The sequence below is a fragment of the Heterocephalus glaber genome, unplaced genomic scaffold, assembly GCF_053883595.1.
Source record: "Heterocephalus glaber isolate CG9 unplaced genomic scaffold, H.glaber_assembly_v1.0 deba00001481, whole genome shotgun sequence".
In the NCBI taxonomy this organism is placed as follows: domain Eukaryota; kingdom Metazoa; phylum Chordata; class Mammalia; order Rodentia; family Bathyergidae; genus Heterocephalus; species Heterocephalus glaber.
The window spans coordinates 33115315-33131267 of record NW_028258317.1 but is presented as its reverse complement, the minus strand read 5'-3'; the positions used below and the strand labels follow the sequence as shown (position 1 = coordinate 33131267).

The window sequence follows — 15953 nt, the reverse complement described above, 5'->3', positions numbered from 1 at the left end:
GGGGAAAAAATTGGAGCAGTTACCGTAGTTACTTGTGGTGATGTGAGGGAAAGTATCACCCCCAGTAGTGAATCCTCGAGCCGGCTGTGTGCTTCGTGCCTTAGAGAGCTTGCCAGAATTGTAGCCTGAAAAATGGACCCATCGAGCCTTCGTAACTGTCTACACACCGGTGTTAGATTGTTTCAGACGCCAATTTAGAGGATATATATATATATCTGTACAGATCTATCTATATGTATTTTTTTTGGTATCGGGGATCGAACTCAGGACCTTGCGCTTGCAAGTCAGGCACGGTGCCACTGAGCTAAATCCCCGGCTCTGTATATGTATATATTTTTAACGGTAGCAAAATTTCACATTTATTTGAGTAGGAAAAAAGTAAAAGTGAAGGGTAAGGGAGAAACTGGCTCTGCAGAGCAAGCTTAGGCCGAGTAAAAAAGAGGAAAATTAGTAGTACAGTGCGCCCTAGAGAATATAGGGCGGGGTAACGTGGGGTGGCATGTTAGCCGAGGGTGTGTATTAAGATGAAGGAGGTCCTTATTTCTAAAGTGCTAAGTTCCCAATAAATATTTGATTTGAGCCGATAATGTGTATTAAGCTACCGGAAATGCAGAATGTATGATTTTTGTGCATGCAGTAGAAGCAAAATTAGTTGCGAAAGGAAAACCTCATCTCTATACTTTAAAGGATACCTGTTCTTGATCACTATAACCATGAAAAAACCCCTATATTTCTTGCCAAGTTCATTGTATTAAAAGAGTCCGTAAGTTGCCTTCTTGGTATAAAACTAGAAACTCAAAAATAAACTTAGATTTGTATTCATGAACTTGATTTGCCACTCATTTAGGCTTGCTTTGACTCATTTTTCTAGTAATGCTGGGAGATTTCTGCCACGCAGTGGACACTTTCCCCCATCCTTATTTGTTGACGATTTTGCAAAATAGTTCATTGAGATTAGGATCTAATCTTTTGTATCATTGGTTTTAGGAAATTGATCATATGTCAGTTGACTTCAGCTACTAGCACTTTGACTAGTATCCAACTGTTTAGACTTATTAGTTTGAATAACAGAAAAGCTGTGATGTTAGAAATGTTGAAGTTGTCTGTTGGACTAAATCCTGTATAATTTGTAAATGAATGCATTCTGTTGTTGAGAGTAAATATAGTATGTTATAGTATCAACTTGAGTTTTTAGCTGAAGAAATTTCAGCAGAGTTGGTGTGTGGAGACTTTTGAAAAGGAAATGTTTTAAATTACAAGGAACTGTAATGGTGTAAAGACTGTAACAGTTCATCCTTCCAGACTTGGAAGATTATTTGGTTGAGGAACTCTTTATAAAGAAACATGTTAAGTATATGCAATAAAAGCTAATTTGTAGCTATCCACATGGGATTTTGATAAATAACAGAGCACCTTTGCCAGTTAAAACCAGAATATCTTGTATTTTCATTGGCATTTCCTGCTAAAACAAATATTGATTTTGAATTGGGTTTTGCTGCTTAAAAGTCAAGTTTCAGTCATTTGCTTGCATCTTTAAGTATAGGTTGTAAAGTGAAAAAGTTGCCGAGTCAGTGGCAGGTTGTCTCATCTGATCTTTCTAATTTACAGAACACAATTTCTGTTAGAGTTTGAATTTCCAATATAATATGCTTGCCGAAGCTTAGGGTAAAGAAGCTTGTATATTACATGAACTAAAATGTTACCTTCTGTAAGCTAGTGCCACATATTGTTCTGCTTTCTGACTCAGTTTGACAAACTTGTAGTCATGAGATGCCTTGTTGGAATGGGAAATGGTCTTAAGAGCTAAAACTTGGGGAAAGAATTTCATATAGTATAGCTGGTATGAAACAGTAGGTCATTAGCATCATATTATACAGCATTTTAAAATTACTTGTATTTATAATTTATAATTTGGTATTGTTGGAAGATGTTTATGTTTTTTTTTGCTTTTGTTTTTGAGACAGAGTCTTGCTATGTAATTTAGGCTGGCCTTGAACTCTTGGCATTCCTCCTGCCTCAGCTTTCCTGAGTGCTGGTATTGTGGGCATGTGCCATCAAGCCTGGCTATAAGCTTAGATTTTTTTTTTCATATATGTAGGTAATAGAGCTACATATGTAAATTTTAATTTACATATTTAACATATTAAATTAAAATTAACAATTATTAAAATATTAACATATTTTAATTTAACAGAAGGCCCCCCCCTTTGGTACTGGGGATCGAACTCGGGACTTTGTACTTGCGAGACAAGTGTCAGAACCAACTGAGGTAAATCCCCAGCCCAGAAGCCCTTTTTTTTTTTTTTTTTTGGTAATTTGGTACCGGGATTGAACTCAGGTGCTTGCACTTGCGCAGCGGGCGGCGAAACCACTGAGCTAAATCCCCAGCCCAAGAAGCCCTTTTTTTTAAGCGACACTTGAAAAAAAATTTTTTTGGGAGGGTGGTAGTAATGATTAAACCCTGGCTTTCCCACTGAGCTACAAATTACTTTTTGAACTTTAAAAAAAAGGTACATTTTCTTTTAAGTACTTTCTTTGCAGTGAGCTATTAGTACTAGTCTTATATTTGAGAACAGAATTGAAGCAAGATGAAAAACTGTATGTGCATATATGACCTGATTTCATTGAGTAGGAATCAAATTATGAATTCAAAATTCTCTGACAGGTCACTGTGTTCTGTCTTGCATGGATGGCCCACTTTCACATTGTAGGATGTATTTCTTTTCCTACTTTTACTTGGCCCTCTAGAGAGCCTCTTTCTTTTCTTACCTTTATTTAATTAAACTTTGCAAAACAAAAATTCTCCTGACAAACTCTTTACAAGTTTCTGTGTCTGTTTGTTTGTTTATTTATTTATTTATTGGTACCGGGGGGATCGAACTTGGGACCTTGCGCTTGCAAGGCAGGCGCCGGAACCTCTGAGCTAAATCCCCAGCCCTGTGTCTGTTAATTTTAAGATATAAGAAGTAAATTTAATTCTTCTATTCCAGTAATATTGTGTTATTTAAATGTTTTTTACTGTTCTTTGTTTCAATCAAACCTAATATCTACAAATCCAGATTTGTTTTTTGGTTTATGGAAGATAAATCATACACAGTTTTGAAAACCTTTCAAGAATAATAATAGCAATTATTATTTGATTCAGGGTCTCACTGTAGTCTAAACTGCTCTGGAACTTGCTTTGTAGCCTAAACTGGCCTTGGACTTGTGATACTCCTGCTTTAGTTTCTGGAGTGCTGCCATTACAGGCATGTGCCTCCATGTCTGACTCAAATATTTTCACATGTTCATGATGGGGGTGTAATTTGTATGTCTTACTGCTAGGGATTTTTCTTTTCGGTACTGGGGATCGAACTCGGGACCATGCGCTTGCAAGGCAGGCGCTGGAACCACTGAGCTAAATCCCCAGCCTGCTGCTAGCGATCTTTAACCATTGGTGGCACATACCTGACTGTCCCATCAGGCAGCTCTTTATTAATTTTATTAGTAGAAAGACTGATAGAAGTGATTGGATCTGTTTGTACCATCGGTGGTATAATGTGCCCAGTGGCACAGTCCTGCATGTACCACTGATAGTTCAAGCCCTCAGGAACATGTTAAAGGATTCCTTGAATCTAGTTTTGTATTGTGTTGAGGGTCATTTCTCTTAATTTAGTGATGCTTGGATGCTAAAACCATAATAGTATGCATCTTTTTTAATTATAGAAAAAAGTTTTATTAAATACTCTTCTAGTTGCTAGGAATTAAAAGATGAATAACAAGGGCCCGAGATTTAGCTCAGTGGTTCCGCTGCCTGCCTCGAAATTGCAAGGTACCGAGTTTGATCACCGGTACCAAAAAAAAAAAAGAATAACAATATAAAATAGTGAATACTAAGGTCAAGTAGAATAAAGTCTTATATAACCGTTAATCCTGATATGTCAACTTCATTGGATTAAGAAAAAATTTAGCAGATTAGTGTAGCACACTCCTGGCTGTTTCTGGTTGGGTCATGGAGGTCTGGCCTTGGTACTATACAATTCTGTATATGGTTCTTTGCCTGTTACTCCCTGGCAGTGTTCCCCTGCTCTGCTTCCTGGCCTCTATGAATGAAGCATCTTTGCCCCCGACACTCCCACCTTGAGGCTTCTGCCTTTAAGTCTGCCAACTATGTACTGAATCTCCTGAAACAATGAGCTAAATTAAATCTTTCTTTTAAGTTGTGGATGTTGGATATTGTGTCTCAGTGACTGAAAACTAATTCAGAAAGTTCACATGGGGAGAAGTGGGGTTATTTCTCTGACGGTATCTGACCATGTGGTGTAGAAATTTTTGGAACTGGTTTACTGGAGGAGTTTGGAAAGATTAAGAGGTGTAGGCTAGAGAAGCCCTAGAATGCTGTGAGCAGAGCCTGATGAATGATTTTGATCAGAGCTCAGAAGACCAGAGTGCTGGCAGGAATGGGGTTAGTAAAAGCCAGGCTCAGGAGGTTTCCATTGGGAACAAGGACTCCACTGGCATGTGAATTAGAGGCTGCCATATGTGTTACATGATGGCAGAAAATTTGTCTACATTTTGCCCATGTCCTGAGACTCTGCAGGAGACTTAGATTAAGGATGGTGGACCAATTAATTTGGAGGAAGAATATTTTTGAAGCAAAACATTTATTGGTGTATTTTAGATATACATAGTGATAACATTCATCAAAGGGAATTTGTACCAAAACATTTATTGATGTATTTTAGATATACATAGTGATAACATTCATCAAAGCGAATTTGTACCTGTACATGATATATGTAGTTTATTTTTTTCCTGTTCACCTCCCCTCCCTTTGACCCCTCTTACAGAGGAAATTTTAAGACAGCTTGACATTTAGGCTGTGGTAATGGGGACTGCTAGCTTCTCTTAGCAAGATGTATAGTGAGAAGTGGGGGCAAAGGGCAGAAGAAAAAAATTTGAAAACCTTAAATTTTGGCCCAGAAGGAACCATGTGCAAAGTTGGAGCCTAAGGAGCTGTAGCTGCTAAAAAGATTAGCACCATTAAAAAGAAACCAAGTATGGTACTTTGTACTGCAATGGCAGACTTACAGTCTACAGTGTGTCAGCTCTTAGTGGTTTAGCAGGATCAGGCCAAGAAGAATCTGGAATGCACCTGGAGGTTGGAGGCAAGTGTACAGCTTTATTATGCCAGTGGACTGATCAGGAATTTCTCCGCAAAGCAATCAGCCCAGAGCTGGCAGTGAACCGGGTTTATATAGTTTAAGGGAAGGGGGATGGGGATACAGAAGCAAGGCATTTATCATTAGTTCATTGGTTGAGGAAGTTACGTTTAGTTTACATGATTTGATAGAAAAGTACACTGGATACAGACACTTCTGAGAACAAAAGACAGCGAAGGAGGATGTGTTAGGTGTGGGAGGGGGTATGAGCTGGAGGTGGCTTTTTTTTCAGTTAGGTCAGCTAGCCAAAGGAAAAACCTTTTTTTTGCTCAAATCATTTTCCGCCTCAGTGCTATACAAGGATAAGCAGAAAGATGCCTTGAGGGCATCTCAGGAATTAGCTCAAGGGTATAAAATATCAACTTTTCATTTAAGAGTCCCTGAGTAGGGCCTAGTGGTGCACGCTTATAATCCTAGCACCTGAGAGGCTGAGGCAGAAGGATCACTGGGACTTTGAGACAGCCTGGGGTATATAGCAAGACCTTGTCTCAAAAAACCAACTGAGGGCCGGCGATTTAGCTCAGTGGTTCTGCAGCCTGCCTCATAAGCACAAGGTCCTGAGTTTGATCCCCAGTACAAAAAACAAACAAACAAAAAAACTGAGAGGGGCAATCCACTTTCTGGTCCCCATTCTGTCTCTCTCAGACTGAAGCCATCTTTCTCATTAAATTTTTTCCTAGTCTTAACTCTCTGTTGTCCTTAGAATTCATTCTTCAATTTTAGAGAACATGAACTTGAGTTGCAGATATTTAGCAGGAGCCAGTGGCCTTTAAGGATGTGGCTGTGAACTTCACCCTAGGGGAGCGGGCTCTGCTGGATCCTTCCCAAAAGCAACTCTACAGAAATGTAATGCCAGAAACCCTCAGGAACAATAGGACAAAAATGTGAATGCAATAGGACAAAAATGTGAATACCCAAACTTTGAAGATGGGTACAAAAATCTCAGGAGCACTGTAAGAAGTCTAGATGTAGACAAACTAGGTGAATATAATGAAGGTAGTCAATGTGGAGAAATCTTCAACCAGACACCAGAGCATGTTGTAAAGAAGAAAACTCCCTCTTGAATATCACCATGTGAAATCTCCCTTTTTAGGGTTGTCCTCATTTGTCAGTCATCCCAGAAGTTGCCCCTCAGAGCTGATGCTGTATGCAAAACTTACGAGAATCAGGAAGGTGGAAAGAAAACTTATAAACATAAGGAAAGTAGAGAAGCCTTCAGTTGTCCTCAAGGCTTTCAGAAGGCTGAAAAATCACAATCTGGAGAGAAAGCTTACGACACTAAGCAAGATCAAGCAAGGTCAAAATGGAAAGGATGAAAAGTCACACTTGTGATAAATGTACTTAAGCAGAAAGTGTGACTTATTCTGGAAGAAAAAATGTAATTTACTGCTGTGCTGCTAAATTGAGTTCATCCTCATGAGCACCAACTTTCATTAAAGAGTACTCAGTAAAAACAGACAAACACACACACACACACACACACACACAAAAAGAGAGAGAAAGAGAATGAGAGGGAGGGGGAGAGGGAGGGTCAAGCCTTTGAGACCTCTGCTGGAGAAGGACCTCCTAGGGATTTGGTTTCCTGGGATTTGTATCACCATCCAGGCACTCATAGCCATGGTCCGAGGGGGCCTGTCTCCTGCTTTTGCTGTAGACTTTAGCATTGTCCATGTGTTGCTGGTTTTACTAGTATGCAGAATGTGAGTTTATATATATTTTTTCCTTTTGATATACAGTGTTCCAAAGGCTTGTCTTTTAAGGCAGGGTGCTTGGTCTCCGTGTGTTGAAGCAGTTTTAAGGGTTGCCTTGCTTCATTGAATAGCTGTGGGCTTGGAGAAAGTGAGTCACCTATTGGCAGTGAACCCATAATTCAAGTAGGAGTCTTGGTATTTTCTTTTAAATGGAGGTTTCTTTTTGTTGGCAGTCTTAGAGTCTTCTGTCTTATCACTGGTTGTTTTCTCCTCAAAGAAGCTATCCAGTTTTTCTTTTTTTTTGCTTGTTTTGGCTAGGGTTAGTTTTTGGGCTAATCAAAACTGACAGAAGCACATGCCTGTAATCCCAGCATTTGGGAGGCTGAGGCAGGGTGATCGCTGCAAGTTCAAGGCCAGCCTGAAGTATAGAGCGAGATCCTGTCTCTCTTACACACACACAAAACGGGTTGGGAAAAATAGAGAAATAGAAGAGGAAGAGATTAGAAGCAAGGCTAGAGGAAAAGGAAGATCATACTAACTTTCGGAAACTGGTGAAGAAGATAGGAGGGAAAGAGAAAGGAAGAAATGAAAGCAAGAACAGAACAAAAAACTAGAAACCATGTTCAAACAGCCAAGAAGAAACAAGAACAAGAACCAGAAAAGAAAAAAAAGTCTAATTTGAGGTGTATTTTTGCTGTCACTGGTAGACAACGTGGGCAGACAGAGTCCAGATCCAAGTATTAATCCTAGCAAGCCAGCCATAGCTTTACAGTGGAATAGTGGATAATCCCAGCCAACCTGCACCTTTAGTTCCCCTGAAGTTCAGGTGGGTTTCTGGCTGTGAGGCTGGAACTAGATTTGTTGAGCCTGCGACAGTCCATGTGCCTCCTGCCAGCTTGAACTTGCCTCCCTGACAACTTGAGCTCTGCTTCCTGACCTCCTGCTGTCTTGAACTCCCCTCTGGGAGCCACTGGGAGCCACTAGAAGGATTTGGCTAGTAGGTGTTCTGAGCTCTGAGGTCAGTTGGCCCCTCTCCAAGATCGATACGAGCCTATTGCTATCTCCTCAGGGACATCTGTACCTGGATAACTTAACCAGCCACTGCAGCCCACTGTGTCCACTGCCCTGTTCCACCAGTGTGTTTCTCTGTGGAGGCCTCTGGGATTGTCAGTAGTTACTGTGTCTGCAGGTTTGACCTGCCATTCCCACACTGTGAGTCCGGGCTCTGGAAGAAACTGCTGCTTGCTACCTCCCTTCTGTTCGTTGAAGTCTCTCTCTTCTCTCTCCCTGTGGACTTCAGTTCTCACTTGAGATCCTTCTTGGGTCCTAGGGACCCATTTCCCTCCTCCTCGCACTGCTATAGTCCCATGTCAGGACACCAAATCTTGAAGAGGCTCTTTCTCTACTGTTTCCCACACCGCCATCTTCCTGGAAGTCTACACACAAAAAACCAAAAATCTGACCAAAACAATGTGCAATGCAGGAAAGAGATGTGGACAGAAAAGTTGTACTGTATTGGGTAGACTCCCTGTAGACTAAAGTAAGTGTTGAATTCTGACCTAAAGCCTTCCACCAGATGCAGGTGTACAGTTGAAGTACATCGAGTCATAAAACCTATCACTAGATACAGCTTATTACTTACTGGCGGGGTTTTGATACGAGTCTGGGATCAATTTTAAATTTTTATTGTGCAGTGTCTTTCTTACTTTCTCGTTACTGAGACAAAATACCCGACAGCCAAAGTTAAAGGAGGAAATGTTTATTGTAGCTCACAGTTTGTAGAGGCTTCAGTCCATAGTCTGCTGGCTCCAAGCCAAGATGGCAGGGCAGATAGCCATCACAGAGGAGAAAGAGTCCACAGAAGACAGGAAAGCAGTAAAGTAATGAAGCAGCAAGCAGCCCTCTTTTTCTCCTTTATATTGTATCCAGGCTACACACCTTTAAGCAGATAGCACTCCCACTCAGGCTGGGCCTTCCCATTATCCACACCTAGAACTATGCCAAACTGATCATTGGACCAATTTAGTAATTACACACCCTTAATCCCAGTATCACCCACCTTGGAAAAGCCCCATCCATGTATGACCTCATGAGGCTTTGGGTAGACATTAAATGCAGTCACACTTTTGCCAGTGTTCATCTGTATTTGCAGCTGCTCTCCAGTGCTAGCATGACGCATTAGTTCCACCTCAGATCATCAAGCACTGGATTTTCCTGAGGAGCATGCAACCTATTTAGATCCCTTTTATGTGGAGTTCACAGTAGGGTTCCCTCTCCTGTGAAATCCTAATGCTGCTGGTGATCTGACAGGAAGCAGTGTTCAGGCAGTAATGCAAGAGATGGGGAGATCTAAAGCTGTCTCAAATGAAGCTTTGCTGGCTTGCCTGCTGCCCGCCTCTTGTGCAGCCAGATTCCCAACAGGCCATGGAACAGTAGCAATCCAAGCCTTAGGGATAGTGGACCCCAGTTCTGAAGCTGAGCTAAATTAAACCTTTTCTCTTTTAAGGTGTGGGTGTTAGGTATTGTGTTTCAGTGATGGGAAAGCTAGTACAGTCCTATAAATAAGCACCATAACTATAGAACAACACATACAGAATAAAGCAAAAGGTGAAACAGGCGGAAACACTTGTGTATTGATTTAAGATTACCTACTAGGAGATATTTGATGTAAAACTCAAAGAATAGAATATTCTGAAAAGGTACAAAGTAGTGAAAGGATGTAATAGATTGTATTAAAATGCAAGTAATTTAGTGTCAGGCACAGGTAATTTTGGAGGGATATGAGTACTAAGCTAGAGGGATAAGTAGGGGCTATGTCATGAAGGCTCTTAAAGTAAAAATAAATGAAGATCCTGTATTGTCAGGAAAAGCTGTTAAATATCTTTGGTTCCATTGTGAGGGATGGATTGGGAGAGCATTTTTGATGAGGCTACAGGTTCATCAGCTAGATCTTTACTCGATCTTAGTGAGAATTGAGAACCGGAGTGGAAGGGTAGGGGAAAAAAGGATAGGATTGAGAACTATTATATAGTACAAACATTACACTATTATATAATACAGACCTTATCCCTTGAGCTTTATTTTTTCATTTTCCACTGTACACCTATCCCTCCAGCCTACTTTCAGATTCTGTCTCTGAGTCCCCTCTCTGCCTTATTTTCCGTATGTATGTATGTATGTATGTATCTGTCTGTCTATCTATCTATCTATCTCTCCATCCATCCATCCCAGGGATCAAACTCAGGACCTTGAGCTTGCCAGGCAGGTGCCACACCACTGAGCTACATCCCTGGTCCTCCCTTGGGTCTTTATCTGATTACTGTTCCATTTCCATTTCTGTGATGCTTTGTCAGAGTTCTTAGCCAGTCCTAGTGTCTAGTTAGGGAGATTAGTTATTGCCTGTCAGCATTTTGCTATTCTATAGGATTTCTTTTTTTTTTTCTTTGTTCCTTTTCCATTTTTGCTCCCTTTTTAAAATTTGGCAACTATATGCATTCTGACTCCTTTTTACCTTTTATAAGTTTATTTTTAGTCTTTTTCTGTTCCATTGTTCTATATGTCTCCTTATACTAATACTGTATTGTCATTATTACTGACTTGTTAGGGCAAACCTTGCAATCAGTATGTGTCTTCTAATAGTGCCTTTCTTTCAAAATTGTTTTGCATTTTTGTGTACAACATGTTCAATGTTTGTGGAAGACAGATTTACATTTATATTTTCATATAAATTGTAGACGTCTTGTCAGTTTCTACAAAAAAACCTGTTGGGAAAATTGACATTTTAATAATTTGAATTTTCATGTAGTTTGATATGGTACCTCTCTTCATTTATTTAGGTCTCTTTAATTTTTTGCAGCAGTGTTTTTGTAATTTTCCTTTTACAGGTCTTGACCTTATTTTGTTCAATTTATCCCTAAGTAGTTCATGTTTTTTGTTGTTGTTCATGTTTTTTGATGCTGTGTATTGCCAATTTAAATTTCTTTTTCTTGTTCATGGTATATAAAAATATAATTGAGTCTTTATTTTTGAGACAGGGTCTCACTGTGTAGTTCAGGCTGGTCTTTTTTTTTGGTACTGGGGATTGAATGCGGGACCTTGTGCTTGCAAGGCAGGTGAGGTGCCACTGAGCTAAATTCCCGGCCCCTCAGGCTGGTCTTGAACTCACAGTGATCCTCCTGCCTCAGCCTCCTGAGTGCTGGAATTACAGCCATGTGCCACCACACCCGACCTCATTCTTTTATATATTGATTTTTTATTCTGTTACCAAACTCATTTATTATTTTAGTTTTTGAGACAGGGTCTCACTTTGTAGTGCACGCTGGCCTCGAACTCTCAGTATTCCTTCTGCCTCAGCCTGCTGAGTGCTGAGATTACAGGTATGTGCTACCATGCCTGGCTCCTTGTTATATCTTTAATAATTGACTCTTACCGTTACCATGAAATTTTCTTAAATCCGTGCTTTAAAATCTTTCTTTGCTTGTTATTAATGTGGCCACTCAAGCTTTCTTATGATTAAACTGTATGCATTATATCTTTTTCCATTCTTTTTCCTTTTAGAAATAGACTTTAATTTTTTAGAGCAGTTTGAGATTTACAGAAAAATTGAAAAACTGGAGTTTCTTATATCCCAGAACCAGTTTATTGTTACTAATATTTTATATTCATATGGTACATTTGTTAAAATCAATGAACCGATAATTATATGTTACTATTAACTAAAGTCCGTAGTTTATTCAGATTTTAATTTTTTTGTTTTGTTTTGTTTTGAGATGGGGCATCACTCTGTAATGTAGGCTTGCCTTGAGTTCACTGTGTGGTCCAGGCTGGCCTCAAACTCACAGCAATGCACCAGCCTCCTGAGTACTGGGATTACAGGTGTGCACAACCAGACCTGGCATATTTTCTTAATTTTTACCTAATGTTCCTTTCTGTTCCAGGATCCCATTCAGATGCTGTGAATTTAGTTGTCATGTCTTTTTAGGCTTTTTTGGGGTGTGACAGACTCCTTGGTTTTTTTTTTTTTTTTTTTTTTTGTACCGGGGATCAAACTCAGGACCTTGCGCTTGCGAGGCAGGCGCCGGAACCACTGAGCTAAATCCCCGGCTAGACTCTTTGTTTTTGATGATCATAATACTTTTGAGGAGTACTGGTCAGGCGTTACAAAGGTATGTCCTTCTGTTGGAATTTTCCTGATGCTTTTCTTTGTCAGGCAGGCACGGTGCCACTAAGCTACATCCCGGCCCTGATGCTTTTCTTTGGGTCAGAATGGTGTTAGAGTTTTTTGTGAGGAAGATCACAGTTAAAAGTGCCATTTTCATCATATGAAGGTGACATATTATCAATGTCAATTATGACTGTCAATACTAAATTTTTTTGGTGGTATTGAACCCAGGGCATTTGCACTGAGCTATCTTCCAGCCTTTTAAAAAAATTTCTTAATCTGGGCCTTACTCCTGCCGCAGCTTCTCAAGGTGTTAGGATTATGGTGTGTGCTACCATGCCCCATTGATATTGATCTTAACTGGCTGAGATACTGTTTATATTTTTCTACTAAGAATTTACCCTACCTCTTGTGCTGGTAGGCTAGTGCTGTACCACTGAGGTAGGTCCCCAGCCCCTCCCTCTTTGGAAGGAAGCCATTAAGCTCATTCCACACCTAAGAAGCAGGGAGATACATTTTGTCTCCTTGAAGGCAGGAATTATTTAGAACTGCTTTACTTCGAAGATTTGTCTTATTCCCCATTTATTATTGGCAAGAGTAATTTGTATCAGTATGGACTTACTGATACTTACTTTATTCTTTTGGTTGTAACCAAATAGTACTTTAATTAATTAATTAATTTTTGTTATTTCTGAGACAGAGTCTCGCTATGTAGTCCAGGCTGGTTTTGAACTCACAGTATAACCCAGACTGGCCTTGAACGCGCAGTGATCCTCCTGCCTCCTCCTGCCTCCGCCTCCTGAGCCCTGGGATTATAGGTGTGTGCCACCACATCTGGCTTCCAAATACTACTTTATTTGCTCAATTGTTCCACCTTTGCATATTGGGAGCTTTTTTATTTGTCTTCTGTGCTTCTTTCATGTACTCATCAATATAGGTTTGTATATTTACTTTTGAACACTCTTCTGGCACTGCAAATGCTCTTTTGTGTATTTCCTACCGAGTCATATACTCAACCTTTTCTTCGAGAAGCCTTGATTCCTTTTATTGGAGTGTTAGAACCAAGATTTGGTTGCTAGGTAAGCTTATTGTTACTGAGATGTCCTTGCTTCTAAGCCCCCCTGGTTTACAGAGCAGGGAGGTACACTTGTGTATGCTCATCCATCATATACATACACCTGTAAATCTTCCTTTAGTAAGAATTTGTACTGTATTTATATTAAGCTAAACACGAGCACAATTTTTCCCTTTTAATTTGGGCTTGTTTGCTTAAATGCTCATAGTTAGATTATGGCCTTGCATTTTTATTGGGTTACTGTATAACTGTGCTTTTAGTGAGTCTTATCAGAAGGCTTGTAATGTCAGTCTGAGCAATTATTAATAATAACTTTCTCTTATAATAGATTTTTTTCCTTTGTGATTATTTGTATCTCTGGATAGTACTTTGAGATTTTATAACTCTCCTATTTTCTTTTATAACTTTTCTGTTTTCCAACACACTTCTGGCTAGTTGTTTTAGAATCCCTTAATAATTCTTTCTCAAATCTGGATATGTAATTGTAAAATGATTATTTTCTGTCATTCTTTCTATGTTTATCAGTTGGCATTTATTCATTTTATTTTATAGTATCAGTATGGGCTCAAGACTTCAAAAAAATCAATGTATGAATCCATTACTGCTCTTTTTTTGGGGGGGGGTGCTGGGGATTGAGCCCAGGGCCTTGCTAAGTATTCATTCTATGTTGAGCTATAGGCCTACTCCTTGCCAATTTTTGAATGTACAGATTGACCAATGGGAGACTCTTAAGGCTAATTCCTGTGTCCTTTTGACAAGACTCTGTTAGTCTTTGTAAAGTGCTTTTCTTTTCTACCTTGCATATGATGTTGTCTTTTTTGGTACCAGGAAATGAACTCAGGGCCTTGAGCTTGCCAGGCAGGTGCTGTGCCACTGAGCTACATCCCCAGCCCCATATGTGATATTTTACATGTTTGGGGTTTGTTTGTTTGTTGAGATACGGTCTCACCTTGCTATTCCAGGCTGCCCTTGAACTCACTATGTCACCTAAGCTGGCCTGGAAATTGGGGGTGATTCTACCACGTCAGCCTCCAGAGTACTGGGATTACAGGATTGTGCCACCACGCCTGGCTTCTACATGTACCTTGCTTACCTTGTCCAGTGCTGCCATTTCACTAAGGGAAATGTTTTAGTAGGGAATGGTTTTACCATAACAAAGATTTAGGTAATAGGTATCTTTGTTGCTGCTAACACTTTCTCTATTTTTCTTTTTTCCCTAGCGAGCTAGGAGATACACTAGGAGATATATGGATGTATACAAATAGACATACCTACATGCATTTTTAATAGCTTTTTGGAAAATAATTCATATACTGCACAGATTACCTGTAATTCAAATCATAGTTGGATTTTTAGTGAAGTCAGAAAATTGCACCGCCATTGTCACCACAATCAACTTTAGAATATTTTTGTCACTTGAAGAGAAACTCCTATTCCTTAGCAATCACCCTTGGCTTCCTCTGAATCATTCCCCCAGTCTGAGACTGCAACTTACCTACTTTCTGTTTCTGTAAATATGCCTCTTCTGGACATTTCACATAAATGGAAGCGTACTATAGATGATCTTGTGTGATTAGCTTCCATTTAATGTAATGTTTTCAGAGTTCACCCATGTTGTAGCATGTATAGTACTTTTATTTTTTCATGTATCAGTACTTAATTACTTTTTATTGCTGAATGATACTCCATTATACAGATATGTAGTAGCATATTTTATTTTCCTACTCATTAACTAATGGACATTTGGACTGTTTCTTTTTGATCTTTCTCTTTTGGGAAGACTATCATCAATACTGTTGATACATGTAAATAAATTTTAAATTTCTGAATAATTGGATTTACAGAAAAGTTGGAAAGACTGTACAAAGAATTTCTCTCTGGTCCACATTTTATATTACTGATGTAATTATCAAAATTATGGATTTTTAAATTTTTTTTGGTACCGGGGATTGAACTTGGGTCCTTGAGCTTGCAAGGCAGGCAGTGGAACCACTGAGCTAAATCCCCGGCCATAATTATCAAAATTAAGAGATCAAAATTGGTACCTTGCTATTAATTAAAGTCCAGAGTTTATTTTGATTTACCAGTTTTTACATTATGCGTTTTCTGTTCTAAGAGCCAATTAAAGGCATCATATTACATTTAGTATATAAAATTCTGCATGTACATGATGTCTCTAATTTCATTCCAGTACAGATTCTTACTTGCCTTCTCCTATCCCATATTTGTATCTTTTTTTCTTACAGCCAGAACCCTGTTCAGTTATAGAGTGGGTATAGAATGATTTCAGAATTGCTATATCCATACTACTATAAAAACAAGCCTTCTAGCTAGGCATGGTAATACATGGCTATAATCCCAGTACTCTGAGAGACTGAGGCAGGAGGATCATTAAATTCAAGCCTAGCTTGGGCAATTTAGCAACTTAGTGAGACCCTGTCTCAAAAACCAAAAAAAGGCTGAGGATATAGCTCAGTGTGAAGGACTTGGGATCAGTTCCTAGTACTGGACCAGAATAACAAATAAGAAAAAAGATCACAAACCTTTAAAAAGGTCAAGATTTTTTTCGGTTCTGTCAAATACTATTTTCAAAAGTTACTTGGATTACTTCTTAAGTTTCCCTGGTATGGTTATAACGTTCAATGGCACATGAATCTTTAATGAAGCTAGGCATTTAACCAGGTCAGTATATTTTGTTGTAGAATTTAGAAGCTGTTCTTTCTAAAAATCTTTTTATTAGTATGTGTTTGTGATACATAAACACATTCATCATGGGGAGTTGGTACGTGTATATATTGAATACTGATCCTTTTTGGTTCTTCCTC

The 15953-nt window shown here is 39.2% G+C and overlaps 1 protein-coding gene across 2 annotated transcripts in view; it reads left to right on the top strand.

The window, feature by feature from the left end:
• Positions 1–15953, top strand: part of Dennd4c (DENN domain containing 4C) — a 118363-nt gene that overhangs the window by 801 nt on the left and 101609 nt on the right. The gene's annotated exons all lie outside the window — the stretch shown is intronic.